This window comes from Dipodomys merriami, unplaced genomic scaffold, assembly GCF_024711535.1.
Source record: "Dipodomys merriami isolate MVZ:Mamm:240054 unplaced genomic scaffold, mDipMer1.0.p SCAF_729, whole genome shotgun sequence".
Classification (NCBI taxonomy): Eukaryota; Metazoa; Chordata; class Mammalia; order Rodentia; family Heteromyidae; genus Dipodomys; species Dipodomys merriami.
In genome coordinates, this window is record NW_027206323.1 from 383,820 (window position 1) to 399,944 (window position 16,125).

Consider the following 16,125-nt stretch of genomic DNA (forward strand, 5'->3'; position numbering starts at 1 on the left):
GCAGCTATAGTCAGAAAACTAGAAGTGGATCTCTGCTTGCACTAACATCAATTCAAAATGGATTAACTACCATAAAATCAGCCAAACTACTGTAACACAGAATAGGGATGACATTAGAAATTGTAGGTACAGGCATGGACTTCCTGAATAGAGTCCCAGGGGCACAACCGATAGGAGAGAGACCCAACAAATGGGACTACATCAAAGGAAAGAAATTCTGCAAAGACTAGGGACATAGCCACTAAACTAAAAAGACAACCAACAAATTGGGAAAAGATATTTACCTGCAATACATCAGACAAAGGGCTAATATTCAATGTATACATGGATTTCAGGAAACTACCCCTCCCAAACCTAATAAACCAATCACTAAATGGGCAAGGAGGTAAGGAGAGACTTCTCAGAAGAAGAGGTAAGTATGGCAAAGAAACATCAGAAAAGGTTCATCATCCCTGGCCATAAAAATGTAAATCAAAGCAATCCTGAGGTACCATCTTACCCAAATATTCTGAATTCTGAAAACAAATGCTGTTGGGAAGTGGATAAAAAGGAATCCTACTGCACTGGTGGTGGGAATGTATACTAATACAACCACTCTGGAAAGCAGTCTGGAAGTTGCTCAAAAATCTAAATACAGGCCTTCTCTAATACCATCCCATACCAGTTCTAGGCATCTAACCTGAGAATCATGAACCATAATATGACAAGGACACTTGCATAACCATGTTCCTTGCTGCTCAATTCACAGTGCCAAGTTATGTACAAAACTCAGATGCCCCACAATAAATAAATGGATCCAATAATTATGCTATCTATATACAATGAAATTTTACAGAAAGAGCCATTAGAAAGAAAAAAATAATGTCATTTGCAGGGAAATGGATGGAACTAGAATAAATCATGTTAAGAAAGTTAAGCCAAGATCATAGAGACAAATGGCACATTTTCTCCCTGATATGTGAAAGTTAGATTTAAAACTCAAGGGGATATGACAAACTGTACATGATTCTAGGCATCATATATAATAAGAACAGAAGAGGACAGGCTTTGGAGAAAATCACAAAATTGTAATACCCAAGCACCTCTTCTTATGTGTATAAAACAATACATATAACTGAATAAAATTACAAAGATAAGGAAACAAAGGAACTTGTCTTAATTCATCTATTCATTTTGTGATGACTCTGTATTCTTAACCCAATATACATTATATAATATACGTGCACATCTAAGGAAAGATAGGGGAAGGGAACAGAATCACTGGAAAGTGGATGAAAAATTGCATCAGTAGAGCCCACTGGCTGTACTGGACATTGTTGAAAGTGAACTATGGAACTCGAGGGTCTAGATGGGAGGGAGGAAATGGATGAGAATGGGGGAACAGATGAGACTAGGTAAAAGGAAGAAAATGTACTAGTTACATGACATAGAGAAAGTTAACCATGCTGTATATCACCACTAAAACAGCAATATTTGGTTTTTAAAAAAGAAAATAGTTCCCAAATGAGAATATGAAAAAAGGGAAATACAGGGCAGATAATTCTTTTTTTTTAAGTCCTTGGTACCTGAAAGTTTCAATCATTAGCTATTGTCCTACAAACTGAGTCATGCCTCTAAACCCAAAAGTCCTTACAATATTCAATTTTTTTGTCCTTGATTTCTTCACATTGTCTATTTACTTTTCAGTGTGTGTTTGTGTGTGTGTGTGTGTGTGTGTGTGTGTGTGTGTGTGTGTGTGTGTGTGTGTGTGTGTGTGTGTGTGTGTGTGTGCCAGAATTGGAGCTTGAACTCAGGATCTAGGTGCTGTCCCTGAGATTCTTTTTTGCTCAAGAGTGCACTCTACCACTTGAGCCAAAGCTTCACTTCTGGATTTTCTTGAGCAGTTTATTGGAGATAAAAGACTCACACAAACGTTTTTGCACCACTACATTCAAATCATCATCTTCAGATCTTAGCCTCTGGAGTAGCTAGGATTACAGGCATGATCTAAGGTATCTGCCTTATTAATTGTTGCTTTTTCAAAAAAGCTGGTGCCAGTGGCTCATGCCTGTAATCGTAGCAACTCAGGAGGCTGAGATCTGATAATCGAGGTTTAAAGACAACCTGAGTAAGAAAGTCTGTTAGACTATTATCTCATTAACTGGTTACCCCTTCCCCAACTCCTTGGCCGGAGGTCCATCCAGTGGCGCCAACCCAAACAGCATCAACAGAGACAGAGACTGAGGTGAAACACACAGAGCCATCACCACCCTGCCCAGCCCACAACCATCTCAACTGAACTCTGATTGCAATGGCAACCAATGACCTACATCACACAGAAACAACAACTAACTCCAGGGTGAGTACTCCCCAGGGGACAGTGTATCCCTCAAGGGAGACCAGAGCTGGTGGGAATCCCCAGACCCTGACCCAGACTCCTCCCCCACAGGATCCACTAAAACTGGGAATAGTTTGAGAGCTCCACCAGCCCATGGAGCACACCCAGCTGGCCAGGCTAGAGCAAGAGCGCCCCTGGAAGGGAGCGCAAATGCCCAAGCCAGGAACAGTGCCCCTGGGTCAAAACAGCCTACAGTGGAAGAAATTTGAAATGTGTACTCCAGGCTGTGTAACCTAGGCAGGATACACAGCAGCACAGGTCCAACTGGCATGCCCCAGGGCAGGGGCGGGGACAAGGCCTGGGGATCCAGTGCCTGAGCAACACAACCAACTCTTCCCAACTGAATTCAGAAGCTTAGCATATGCCTCAGCAGAGGGGGGAAAAACAAGGAACTGCACCCGCCTTGGAATCATGCCTCTGACAGCAAAAGATCAGGGGTCCAGCACAAGAGAACCAGAAGCCAAAACCCAACCAGAACCCGACCCATATATCCTAGGCTGGTTATTGGACAACGCAGGCCGCCAGCACCTGATAATAGTCAGGAGGTCAGGCTGGTAAGGTGGCTCAGGATTAGAGTGCTTGTCTTGTGTGCATGAGGTCCTGGATCTGATTCCCAAACACCATATATGCAGAAAGGGCCAGAAGTCGTGCTGTGGCTCAAATGGTAGGGCACCAGCCTTAAGCTGAAGAGCTGAGGGACAGCGCCCAGGCCCAGAGTTCAAGCCCACAACCGGCCAAAAAAAATCAGGAGCCCATAGCAGACTCCAGCAAATGGGAGAGTACATCCAGCACATCCGATCTCACCAAGAGCACCTGTTGGAATAAACAGGAACATTCTAGGCTGCTCAACCCTTCTATAGGTGGGAACTGCCATTGTTCTACAGCAGAGAGCTGAGAACAGAACCCTACATCGGTCAGAGTAGAAGCTAGAGGTTGGCCACCAACAGAACTGAGACCAGGCAGGTACAAACTCTCTCTACCAGCACAGAAAGAGCAACCAAGCAAAGCAGACATCTATTGACCAAAACAAAATTTCAGATTAGTCTACAATAATCCCTGAAAATAACAGAAAAAAATTACAAGCCTTATCAACACCCTGTATAGCAAGCTACCCCCAAAAGACAGCAGCTATCCAGGGGAGAGGCCCAGTGGGAGCAAAGCAGGAATAGAAGACAAAGTTACATCCAAGAGATGCAGGAGGTAATGACTCAAGAATTAAAGTGAGAAATAGACCAGAAATTTAAAGAACACAGGGACAAAATATTGAAAGTGATGCAAGGTATCACACAGGAGGTGCATGCAAAAATAGAGGCAGTACACACCTCACTAAAAGGTGAGATTAGTACAAACACAGAGGCAGCACAGACCTCACTAAGAGGTGAGATTAGTACAAAAATAGAGGTAGCACACATCTCATTAAGAGGTGAGATTAGTATTTGGAGAACGAACATTGAATCCAGAAATGAGTCCATGCAAACCACAATGGAAGCTGTAGTTAACAGAGTGAACAAAATGGAATGTAGAGTGTCAGATACAGAAGACAGAATACACCAACTGGACCAAAAAAATCTCAGATATGGAAAAAAAATCACTTAAATTATGCCAAAGGGAAATCCAAGAGCAAGCAGATAGTGCCAGGAAATTTAACCTTCATATAATTCGAGTGGACAAAAGTGAGGAATATCAAAGCAAGCGAATGCAACACCTATTCAAAAAGATAATCTGTGAAACTTTCCCCCATCTCAAAAAAGAACAAGTTACCTACATAACAGAAGCATATAGAATACCAAAGAAGCAAGATCCCAGGAGAAACACTTCTAGACACATTATAGTAAAAAATGGTAGATCTGAAAAATAAGGAAACAATCTTGCATGCAGCAAAAATGAAGAAGCAGGTATACTACAATGGGAAAAAATTAAATCAATGCAGATCTCTCCACACAGACACTGAATGCAAAAAAGGCCTGGGGAAGTACCATACGAGCCCTGAGAGCCAATAACTGCCAACCCAGACTGATATAACTGGCAAAGCTAGCATTCACAGTGGATGGAGAACTGAAAAACTTTAAAAGTAAAGAAAAACTAAATCAATACATAAACATTAAGCCAGCACTACAAAGAATACAATAGGGGGAACACAACCTGAAGAAAGCAACCAGGAACAGGGACCCACACCAGACAGGCTTTAATAGAATTCTAACTGAGCAAGCACAGAAGGAAAGGAAAGAAGAAAATCTCATAGAAACAGGGAATGACAGGGACCACAATGCATCTCTCTGTATTATCTCTTAATATTAACGGTCTTAATTCACCAATCAAAAGAAAAAGAACTCCAGATTGGATCAGAAAACATGACCCATCCATTTTAGCCTTCAGGAGACCCACTTCTCAGCCAAACATACAAACTCGGAGTGAAGGGTTGGAAAAGGATCTACCAATCAGATGCCCCCAGTAAGAAAGCAGGAGTAGCTATCCTGATATCTAACAAAATAAACTTTTCATTAAAATCAATAGAAAAAGACAAAGAAGGACACTACATATTAATACAGGGAACAATCCAGGAGGAGGATATTACCATTATTAACTTATATTCCCCACACATTGGCGCACCAAAATATGTTAAGCAAACTTACAGAATAAAATAGATCCCAATACAATAATACTAGGAGACTTTAACACACCACTCTCACCAAAGGACAGGTCTACCAAAGAGAGGATTGGCAAAGAAGCTACTGAATTGAGTGAAGCCAAAAGCAGAACTAACTGAAATCTACCCAGTATTTCACCCTAAAACAACAATACACATTCTTCTCAGCAGCTCATGGAACTTTCTCCAAAATCATAGTTCATGCAAGGAACTTAAGCAGATACAAGGGGATTGACCGAATCCCGTGTCCTGTCCAAACACAGTGGAATCAAGCTACTTGTCAATAATAAATCAAACCGTAGAAATTATTCAAATACATCAAAATTCAACAGCACACTTCTATGAAAAACCTGGGTAACAGAAGAACTTAAAGAAGAAATTAAAAAGTTCCTACAACTCAATGAAAATGAAGATACATCACAAAGAAACTTGTGGGACACAGCAAAAGCAGTCTTAAGGGGCAAATTTATTACCTTCCGTGCCCACATCAAGAAAATAGACAGACCAAGTAAAAAATCTCATATTGCAATCAAAACAGCTAGAAAAACATGAAAAAATGGTACCCAACGTTACTAGACAAAGCCAATCAAACTAATAGCTGAAAATTAATGAAATAGAGAATAGGAAAATAATAGATAAAATTAATAAAACAAAAATCTGTTTCTTTGAAAAAATAAGTAAAATTGATGGACCGTTGGCAAGATTAATTAAGAAAAGAAGAGAGGAAACCCAAATTAACAAGATCAGGGATGCCATAGGAAAAATCACAAGTAGCCAGGATATCTGAACAATTTTAAAGGAGTCTTTTCAAAAGTTATATTTTCTAAACAAAGAAAACCTGGCAGAAATGGATGCATTTTTACAGAAACAGAAGTTCCCCAAACTGAGCAAAGAAGAAGTAAATCAATTAGTCACTATGTCACAATGAGATGCAGGAAGCAATCAGAAGTCTTCCAATAAGGAAAAGCCCAAGAATAGATGGATTCACAACAGAATTCTATAAAACCTATAAAGAGGAAGTAATACCCATACTCCTCAAACTCTTCCGAGAAACAGAGAAGGAGGGAACTATCCCAAACTCATTCTATGACGCCAATATTACACTCATCCCCAAATCAGGCAAAAACTCAACCAAAAAAGAGAATTAGACAAATTTCCTTGAACACAGATTCAAAGACCCTTAACAAAATTCTAGCTAACAGAATCCAGAAAACACACACAAAATAATCATACACTATGACCAGGTGGGCTTCATCCTAGAGATGCAGGGATGGTTTAACATACATAGGTCAATAAATGTAATCCAACACATCAACAGAGCCAAGTCAAGATTGACGTGCTTATCTCCACAGACACAGAAAAGGCTTTTGGTAAAATACAACATTATGTTAAAAGCTGTGGAGAAAATAGGAACAGAAGGAACATTTCTTTTTTTTTTTTTTTGTCGGTCGTGGGGCTTGAACTTTGGGCCTGGGCGCTGTCCCTCAGCTCTTCAGCTCAAGGCGAGTGCTCTACCACTAAAGCTACAGCGCCACTTCCAGAAGGAACATTTCTTAAAACAATGAAAGCCATACACGACAGACCAATACCCAATATTATAAGTAATAGGGAAAAGCTACTACCAATTCTCCTAAAATCAGGAACAAGGCAAAGATGCCCACTCTCTCCACTCCTCTTCAATATAGTCCTGGCACAATTAGCCAGGACAATAAGGCAAGACAAAGACATTAAAGGGATCCTCATAGGGAAAGAAGAAGTTAAACTATCCCTTTGTGCAGATGAAACGACACTATATCTTCATAACCCCAAAAACTCAGCCAAACATACAAACAAATTCAGAGTAAAGGGTTGGAAAAGGATCTACAAATCAAATTCAGAGTAAAGGGTTGGAAAAGGATCTACAAATCAAATTCCCCCAGTAAGAAAGCAGGTGTAGCTATCCTGATATCTGACAAAATAAACTTTTCATTAAAATCAGTACAGAAAGACAAGGACGGACACTGCATATTAATAGAGGGAACAATCCAAGAGGAGGATATTACCATCATCAACTTATATGCCCCAAATATTGGTGCACCCACATAGGTTAAACAAATACTCTCAAACTTACAGAATAAAATAGACTGCAATACGATAATACTAAGAGACTTTAACACACCACTCTTACCAAAGGACAGGTCCACCAACCAGAGGATTGGCAAAGAAGCTACTGAATTAAGTGAGGCCATACTTCAAGCGGAATTAACTGACATCTACCGAGTATTTCACCCTAAAACAACACAGTACACATTCTTCTCAGCAGCTCATGGAACTTTCTCCAAAATAGACCATATCATAGTTCATGCAAGGAACTTAAGCAAATACAAAGGGATCGACATAATCCCTTGTGTCCTATCTGACCACAGTGGAATTAAGCTAGTTCTCAATAACAAAGCATACTGCAGAAATTTCTCTAATACAGGGAAATTGAACAGCACACTTCTTAGCAATGCCTGGGTAACAGAAGAGATCAGAGAAGAAATAAAACATTTCCTACAACTCAATGAAAATGAAAACACCTCGCAAAGAAACTTGTGGGACACAGCAAAAGCAGTCCTGAGGGGCAGATTTATTGCTCTCAGTGCCCACATCAAGAAAATGCAAACAGACCAAGTAAATAATCTCATGTTGCAATTAAAACAGCTAGAAAAACAAGAAAAAAATGGAACCTAAAGTTACCAGATGGAGCCAGATACCCAAATTAAGAGCAGAGATTAACCAATTAGAAAACCAGAAAATTATAGCCAAATTTAACCAAATAAAAAGCTGGTTCTTTGAAAAAATAAATTAAATTGATGGACCGTTGGCAAGATTAATTTAAAAAAAAAAGAGAGAAAACCCTTATTAACAGGATTAGGGATGCTACGGGAAAAATCACCACACGTACCCAAGATATCCAAACAATCCTAATGGACTACTTTCAAAAGTTATACTCTCTAAAGAAAGAAAACCTGGCAGAAATAGATGCATTTTTAGAGAAATACAAGTTGCCCAAATTGAGCAAAGAAGAAGTAAACCAATTAAATAAGCCAATATCCTACAACGAGGTACAGGAAGTTATCAAAAGTCTTCCAACAAAAAAAAGCCCAGGACTAGATGGATTCACAGCAGAATTCTATAAGACCTTTAAAGAAGAGCTATTACCCATACTCCTCAAGCTCTTCAGAGAAACAGAGAAGGAGGGAGCTATCCCAAACTCATTCTACGATGCCAATATCACACTCATCCCCAAACCAGGCAAAGACCCAACCAAAAAGTAGAATTACAGGCCAATTTCCTTGATGAACACAGATGCAAAGATCCTTAATAAGATTCTAGCTAACAGAATCCAGAAACACATAAAAAATACACTATGACCAGATAGGCTTCATCCCAGAAATGCAGGGATGGTTTAACATACATAAGTCAATAAATGTAATCCAACACATCAACAGAGCCAAGGTCAAGAATCACATGATTATCGCCACAGATGCAGAAAAGGCCTTTGATAAAAATCAACATTCATTCATACTAAAAGCTGTGGAGAAAATAGGAATAAAAGGAAAATTTCTTAAAACAATAAAAGCCATTTATGTCAGACCAATAGCCAATTATACGTAATGGGGAAAAGCTAAAACCAATTCTCCTAAAATCAGGAACAAGGCAAGGATGCCCCCTGTCTGCACTCCTCTTCAATATAGTCCTGGAACCCTTATCCAGGGCAATAAGGCAAGGAAAAGATATTAAAGGGATCTGCATAGGAAAAGAAGAAGATAAACTATCCCTTTTTGCAGACGACATGATTTTATACCTTCTCGATCCCAAGAACTCCATCCATTTAGAAATCATAAATCACTTCAGCAAAGTAGCAGGATACAAAATAAACCCACAAAAATCAGTTGCCTTCCTGTACACTGACAATGTACAAGAAGGGAGGGAAATAAAGGGAGCAACCCCATTCACAATAACCTCCCAAAAATTTTTCTCTGTACTGTTATCTAAATATTATCACTATTGGGAAATGTTATCACTATTTTACTTAGTCTGGTGTTCAGTTAAATGGAAAGGTGTCTTTATTGATTCAGAAAGGAAGGGTGGATATTATGGTAGGCACCTCAGATGTATTGCTATGTATATTAAGGGCTATAGACCTCACCTGTAATGTTTTACTGTTTTGTAAGCAGAATAGATGATGCATTTTGTGTGCAAGTAGAAACTACTTTGAAGCTTAAGAAAAAGAGGAAACATATCTCAGATGCTACATATGCTATTATATTTTTAAAATTTGTATGATAACATCCAAATTACGGCAAATTCACTATGTATTTTTGTACAAAAGGGGTGATTTTCCTGAGCCTTCTCTCATTACATTACAAAACAGCTTCACACACAAGTGAGATATAGTTTTGAACCCAGGTTTATTGCTTACTGGAAATTTAAATTTTTTCCCAGCCTGTGGTTGTTTTTTTCTTTTTTTTCCAGAAATTGTGGTCAAATGCAAACAATTTAAAATTGATCATCTTTTTACACTTTGTATTAGCATTACCTAGTTATATAAGTGGATTTCATTTTGATATATCCACATAGGCATACAATGTACCCTGATCATATTTACCCTTTCATCATTCTCCTTCTCTTCTCCCAGGTTTTATTATCTTAATCATTTTAAGATTACAACATAGTAGTAAGTATATTTACAATATTGTACAAGTTCAATGTCCACACTGATATCATCCTCCAATATTAAAATTCTATATTCATTAAAATAATTTTCCACTCTCCTCTGCTTCAAGATCTCCATCAAGTACGATTTTGTTTCCTGTCTCTATCAATTTGACTGTTCTATGTAACTGATATAAGTAGAATTATGCAATATTTGATCTTGTTATGACTGGCTTATTTCATGTAGTACAGTGTCCCCAAGATTCAGCCATAATATAACATCTGTCACAAAATAATTCTTTTTAAAGTTGAAGTAATATACCACTGTATGTATAAACCACATTTATTTAATGTATTCATTTGTATCAGGCCACTTGGATTGCCTCCATGTTTTAGTATTGTACAAAATGAATATGAGTGCTCAAAGGTTTCTTCAAGACCCTGCTTTTAGATCTTTAGAGTATATGCCCAGAATTGGAGTCATTGGATCATATGACAATTCTCTTTCCTTCCTTTCATTTTTTTTCTGTCATGGGCTTGACTCAGGGCCAGGTCACTGTCTCTGAACTTTTCCTCAAGGCTAGTGTTTTACCACTTTAAAACACAGGTCCACTTCCTGTTTTCTACTCAGGCTAGCTTGGAACGATGATCCTTGGATTTCAGCTTCTTGTCCTGACTGGTTAGGATTACAGGCATGAATAATCCTGTTTTGAATTGCTGGAAAAGTTGCCATACTGTTTCCCATAGAAAGGTTCCAATTTTGCCACACTTTTGTCAGTATTGTTACTTTGTTTTTTGTAGTTATCCTAATTCATATGAAATGGTCATATTCTTCATTGTTTTGACTTACACTTTCCTAGTGATTAGTGACGTTAAACACCTTTATGTGCATGTTAACATTTTAATTGTCTTCTCTGGAGAAACATCTGAATTCTTTGCACAGTGTAAAATCAGGTTGTTTGTTATTGTTGGGATGTTGTTCTTTATATATTCTTGATGTGAACCACTCATCAAATATATGCTTGCAATGACTTTATACCATTCTGTGTTGCTTATTTGGACACTGATGATTGCATCCTTTGGTGCATCCTGTTTGCGTTTTCCTACAGTGACTGACTCTTCTCTGATGTCAGTTTCTAGTATGTCTTCTGGTCCTGTAACGATGAACCATCATATTGATTTGCACTCCTCTTTTGTAACAGTGAACTAAAGCTACATAATAATGCTCTGACTGTTTATAGGCTTCCATTTTTGGACCTATTCCCTCAGCTTTTAGTAAAAAGCCTTGGGGCATATCCACAAATTATTAGGTCCTAAAAACACCGTAGAAAGTTGTACCATTAAATATAGTTAGTTCTGATGGAAATATGTGACTTCCAATTTCTAAAATAGGGCAAATATGATGAACTTGATACAGATTTTTTAAATTGCCAGTCATAGTGCTTGAACTCTGGGCCTGGGTGCTGTCCCTCAGCTCTTCAGCTCAAGGCTAGTGCTTTATCACTTGAGCCACAGCACCACTTCTGGCCTTTTCTGTGTATGTGGTACTGAGGCATTGAACCCAGGGCCTCATGCCTACAAGGCAAGCACTCTACCACTGAGCTGCCTTCCAATGCTTGATAGGAAATATACTCATTACCTTCCTCATGAAACTCTAACCCCTCTGTACATTATTTTTACAATAAAAATGTATTTTTTTAAAAAAATGAAAATTGAGAGCTTCATAATGTAGTAGCACACCAAAACTCTAGGTATATATTTTTCTTCATATGAATATGTAGAATTGTATGAGGCTAGAGATTTAACCTACTTGCAAGTTAATAATGAACTTGTCACATTTTCATGGATGGTACACGATTTATGATACTCTTGGGTAAGGGACAAAAGGGACTTAATTTTTACAGCAATAGTGAAAGCCAGTGATGTGTGTGTGTGTTTGTGTGTATTTAAATATTTGAAATAAATCTCCCAGCCCTCAGTGCTACTGAGTGAGGTAAAGGTAGCCAGGTGAAACCTATACAAAAAATGGGTTCTGAGTTTGAGCAACTGCGATCTATATAATGAGCAATAGGCATGCCTGAACTTTACTCTGGAGGATGACAATAGCTTAGAAATAGGTTGTAAAACTATCCTTGTAAATATACTATAGAATAAAGAGCAACTAATGTTCACTTGAAGATATGCAAATACTTGAGACTGCTGTGGAATTGTTCTTTTTCTTTTGTTTCTTGAAGTTTCCTAGCTACCAAGACCAATACACATTTCTCCTAATAAATACATAACTCTCCTTAAAAGTGAGGCATGACAATCTGTTGAGATTACTTATTCTTTTCCTAGCCCTAAGCCTAAAGATGAAATAAGGACTTAAATCCTATCTAAAGTACAAATTCAACAAACGAAATAGATGGAGTTCATATTTTACACATCTAGAAACTTTTCTCTTAGAGCCATTTTTAATGCAGGAGTGGAAGAAATTAAGGAAAAAATAGGTCCACAAATATATTTCATTAAGATATTCTATATATTTTAACCGTAATAAAGGATTACACTTCTGTTTTTTAGTGTGTGAATATTTACCTAGTATGTACAGAAAACCAAAGTTTATTCCAGAGCCTATCATGGAATAGAATGTAGCAAATTTTCTATATATTGCTTGTATATTTATAGAATCCACCTGTCTGATTTCTCTCCTATTTTGATAAACAGAGCATCTGTTGTACATGTTGAAATACATTTTTATAACTACAGGATTCTACACACTTTGATGTCTACTAAATATAGAAAAGATTCATGCACAACCCTTACCTTCAAGGAGCAGCTCTCAGTATCCCAAGTAGCTTGTGTTTATCTCCCACCCCTTTCCTCCCGCTGTCAATCTAGGTGAGTGGTAACTGCTATAAGACAGAAAAACTTAGATAATTCACAGACATGCAGTTAGTATCCAATGGAACCTTCTTCACTTGGATTGTGTGTGTGTGTGTGTGTGTGTGTGTGCGTGTGTGTGTGTGTGTGTGTGTGTGTGTTGGTTGGGAGTGGAGTTTGAACTCTGGTCTTGGGCGCTGTCCCTGGACTATTCACCTCAAGGCAAGCACTCTACCGCTTGAGCAACAGTGCCGCTTTTGGTTTTCTAGTGGTTTATTGGAGATAAGAGCTCACAGATTTTCCTGCCTGAGCTGGCTTTGAATCATGATCCTCAGATCTTAGCCTCCTGATTAACTTGTGTTACAGGCATTAGCCACTAGCGCCCTGCTTGGATTATATTTTATCACTATGTTTTTGAGAATTTCAGCTTCCTAATTTGGAAACTGAGCTGTCCAGTTCCCAGTGAGTAGATGAATCTCATTACATAAAATTTCATTTAAGGCTTCGAGGGGAAGATGGCAGAGGAGAAGCTGGAGGCTAAACAGGCTCTCGCATAAGAAAGCAGTTTCAGAGCTCCAGTGAACAGTACTAAGCCAGAGAATCACACCAAGTGTGCCATCACACAGAGAGTTAGGCCAGAGAGAGAAAATACAGGCAAGGAGACAGCCCTGAGCACTTGTCAGCAGCTGCCGCCACAGCAGCAGTGGTGGCGGAAGCGACTGCAGCCGCCATACCTGAATCACAAAGAGACCAGGACGAAGCAGCCAGACGAGGTGGATGAGCGGATTCTACACAACACCAGCAAGAACTGACAAGGAGCAGACATCTTCATCCTGCAGTTCACAGACCAGAGACTACCCAGGAACCAAGACTCGGCGTGCATAGCAGCCTAACGTACTCACTCCTTCTCAGGGAGCAGAGGAGGGAAGGCCACCCCTCGCCCCCCAGTACCGGAGACCATCTTGGATACCGACAAAGCTTGGTGGAGCTGCTAGCACCAACTCAGGCCTTGGAATAAATCTAGAGACATCTAGCAGGTCAAAAGAGCCTAACCTGACCTGCCAGACTCAGCTCCACACAGGGAAAAGTCACCCAGCTCAGGCGCCAGCCCTAGGAGTGGCTTTCTTCACTGGGTAATCAGAGCCAGAGGCTGCCCCTCCCTCTAGCAGCCTTGACAATCAATTGAAATTCAGTAAACAGAAACCCTGAGAATGGCTCCAGGCTGGGCAGTGTGAGTTTCTCACAAACCAGCCCCCGGGAAAAGCTACTGTTTGCTGAAAGGCCTCACCTCTACCCAGAACCTAGCCTCATCACAGCACCTACAAACCCAAGGAAAAAGCCATCTCCCTCTTTTGTGATACTTAAAGCAGACCTCCCTCCCATTGAACTAACCTGGGAGGAGGGTTGCAGAGCATTTTTCTGCCTGTTCAAAGAAACTGACTTAAGTAACCAACCAAGCCACAGGAACACAAGCAGACCAGAGACTCCAACAAGGGGCTGGTTACGGACACAAGGGAGATACAGGATTTTTCCCGCCCTTCCCAAAAAAGTCAAAGAATTTTTTGTTCTATATTTTATAAAAAAATTTTTTTTTCTAAAAATTTTTTAATCTTTAAATTTTACCTTTTTTGAAAAAAAATATTTTATAGTAATTTTTTGTCCTCTTAGAATTTTATTTTAGGGTTATAAGTGAGTGTGAGTTTTTCTCTCTTTTTTGTGTTTGTTTTTGTTTTTGTTTAGCTCTATTGAACTTCTGATCTTTTTTCTTTCTTTCTTATCCTTTTCATCTGTTCTTCTCTTTCGTTCTTTATGTGACTTAATTGCTGTTCTGCACATCCTCAGATAAACCCGTAGTCAATTATTAGACGTTATCCCCCATTGTGTACACACTTAATCCACAAATTTATTACTCAATTCAAAACCTCTTAGACTTAAATTCCTTAATAGCAGTACTACCTCTTTATACCTATATAATATTTTAAGTATTTTTATTTTTAAGTTTTTCACATCTCCTTTATATCCCTCCCTTTCTCTCATTAAATTCATTTTCTTCTCTGAATAGTTTGTTTACGAATCTCTATAATATTTTTAATTTTTACTTTTCTATTTTTTCTGGTCTCTTTTTTCCCCTTTCTATTTCTTTTTTTTCTATCTCTCTACTTTCATCCTATCCAACCTATTTCCTGCTTTGAGATTAGGACTTAGTTAACACTCACTGTGCCATCCCACATCACTCTTCCTATTTTTTACCCACAACTCTTCCTAAACCTAATAATTTGTGGTCTTCCAAATTCTTCTTTGTGGTTCGTAGCCCATTAATATATAGTTGTTTGATGTTGAATAGATGTATCTGTTGAACTAGATTGTATCTGCAGACTACTGACTGTGCAAATATAGACTTTGGTTGATGCTTGCCTTAAGATAGTGTTCTAGCACAAAACTGGTGTTAATTTCATCCCAAATCGGCAGAGTTAGCCAGAAAAACACAAGAAAAATTGCAAGTCCCGGTATCTCAAATCCCACTCATGATAATCAGGGGACAGAACAGATAACAGATAATGAATAATCCAGAAGAGAGTTCCCAAATAGCTCTACGAACACTGCTGGCAAACATGATAAATGAAAAGATTGAAAACATTCCAAAAATTTTGTATGAGCAGGATAGGGAGAGAGTGGAGGCAATCCAAAAGTTTATACAGGAATATCATAAGCGTGAGGAAGGTACTCAAAAACTGATACAGGATTTGCATGAGCAGCTTGAGAATACTCAAAGGGAAAGGCAGGAATGGCGTGAGCAGGCTGAGAACACTCAAAGAGAACTACAGGAATCGCATGAACCGGAGGAAGCTAATCAAAGAGTAATACAGGAATTGAGAGAGCAGGATGAGAATACAGAAAGATCACTAAAGGCATTCAGGGAATCCATTAACAAAGAGCTGAAGGAAGTCAGGGAGCCCACAAAGGGAATGCTGAATAGAAAAAAAACAGAAGGAATGGGAGTCCAAGGAAACCATAACCAATCAACTAAGTGATTTGAGAATAAACACTGAGCACCAAATTAAGGAAGTAAAGAACTTCATACAAGATCTAAAACAAAGCTTCAACAAAGAATTTGAAGCCATCAAAGCTGACCAACTAGAAGGAAAAAAAATAAAAAACAAAGTAGAAAGTCTCGACAGGAGGTCAGACCATGCAGAAGATGGAATCTCGGGGAGTGAAGAGAGCCTAAACATTATAGAGAAAGAACATACAACCATCCAAGAGAAATCCAAGAAATATGAGAGATCTATCCAACACTTGGAAGACACCATCAGAAGGCCTAATCTAAGAGTAATGGTTGTAGAGGAGCACCTAGAAACAGAAGTTAATGGTGAAGGAAATTTGTTTAACAGGATCCTAGCAGAGAACTTCCCAAACATGCAAAAAGATAGGCCTATTCACATACAAGAAGCTTTTAGAACTCCAAATAGGCCAGACCAGAATAAGACATCCCACTGTCAAATTATAATCCACATAGGATCAATTCAGACCAAGGAAAAGATCCTTAAAGCTGTCAAGG

The 16,125-nt window shown here is 38.8% G+C and overlaps 1 pseudogene; it reads left to right on the plus strand.

Annotated features, from left to right (window-relative positions):
* The window catches only part of LOC138818279 (Golgi to ER traffic protein 4 homolog pseudogene), a 37,821-nt pseudogene extending 24,443 nt beyond the window's left edge, over nucleotides 1-13,378 (plus strand).
* The last annotated feature ends 2,747 nt before the right edge of the window (nucleotides 13,379-16,125 follow it).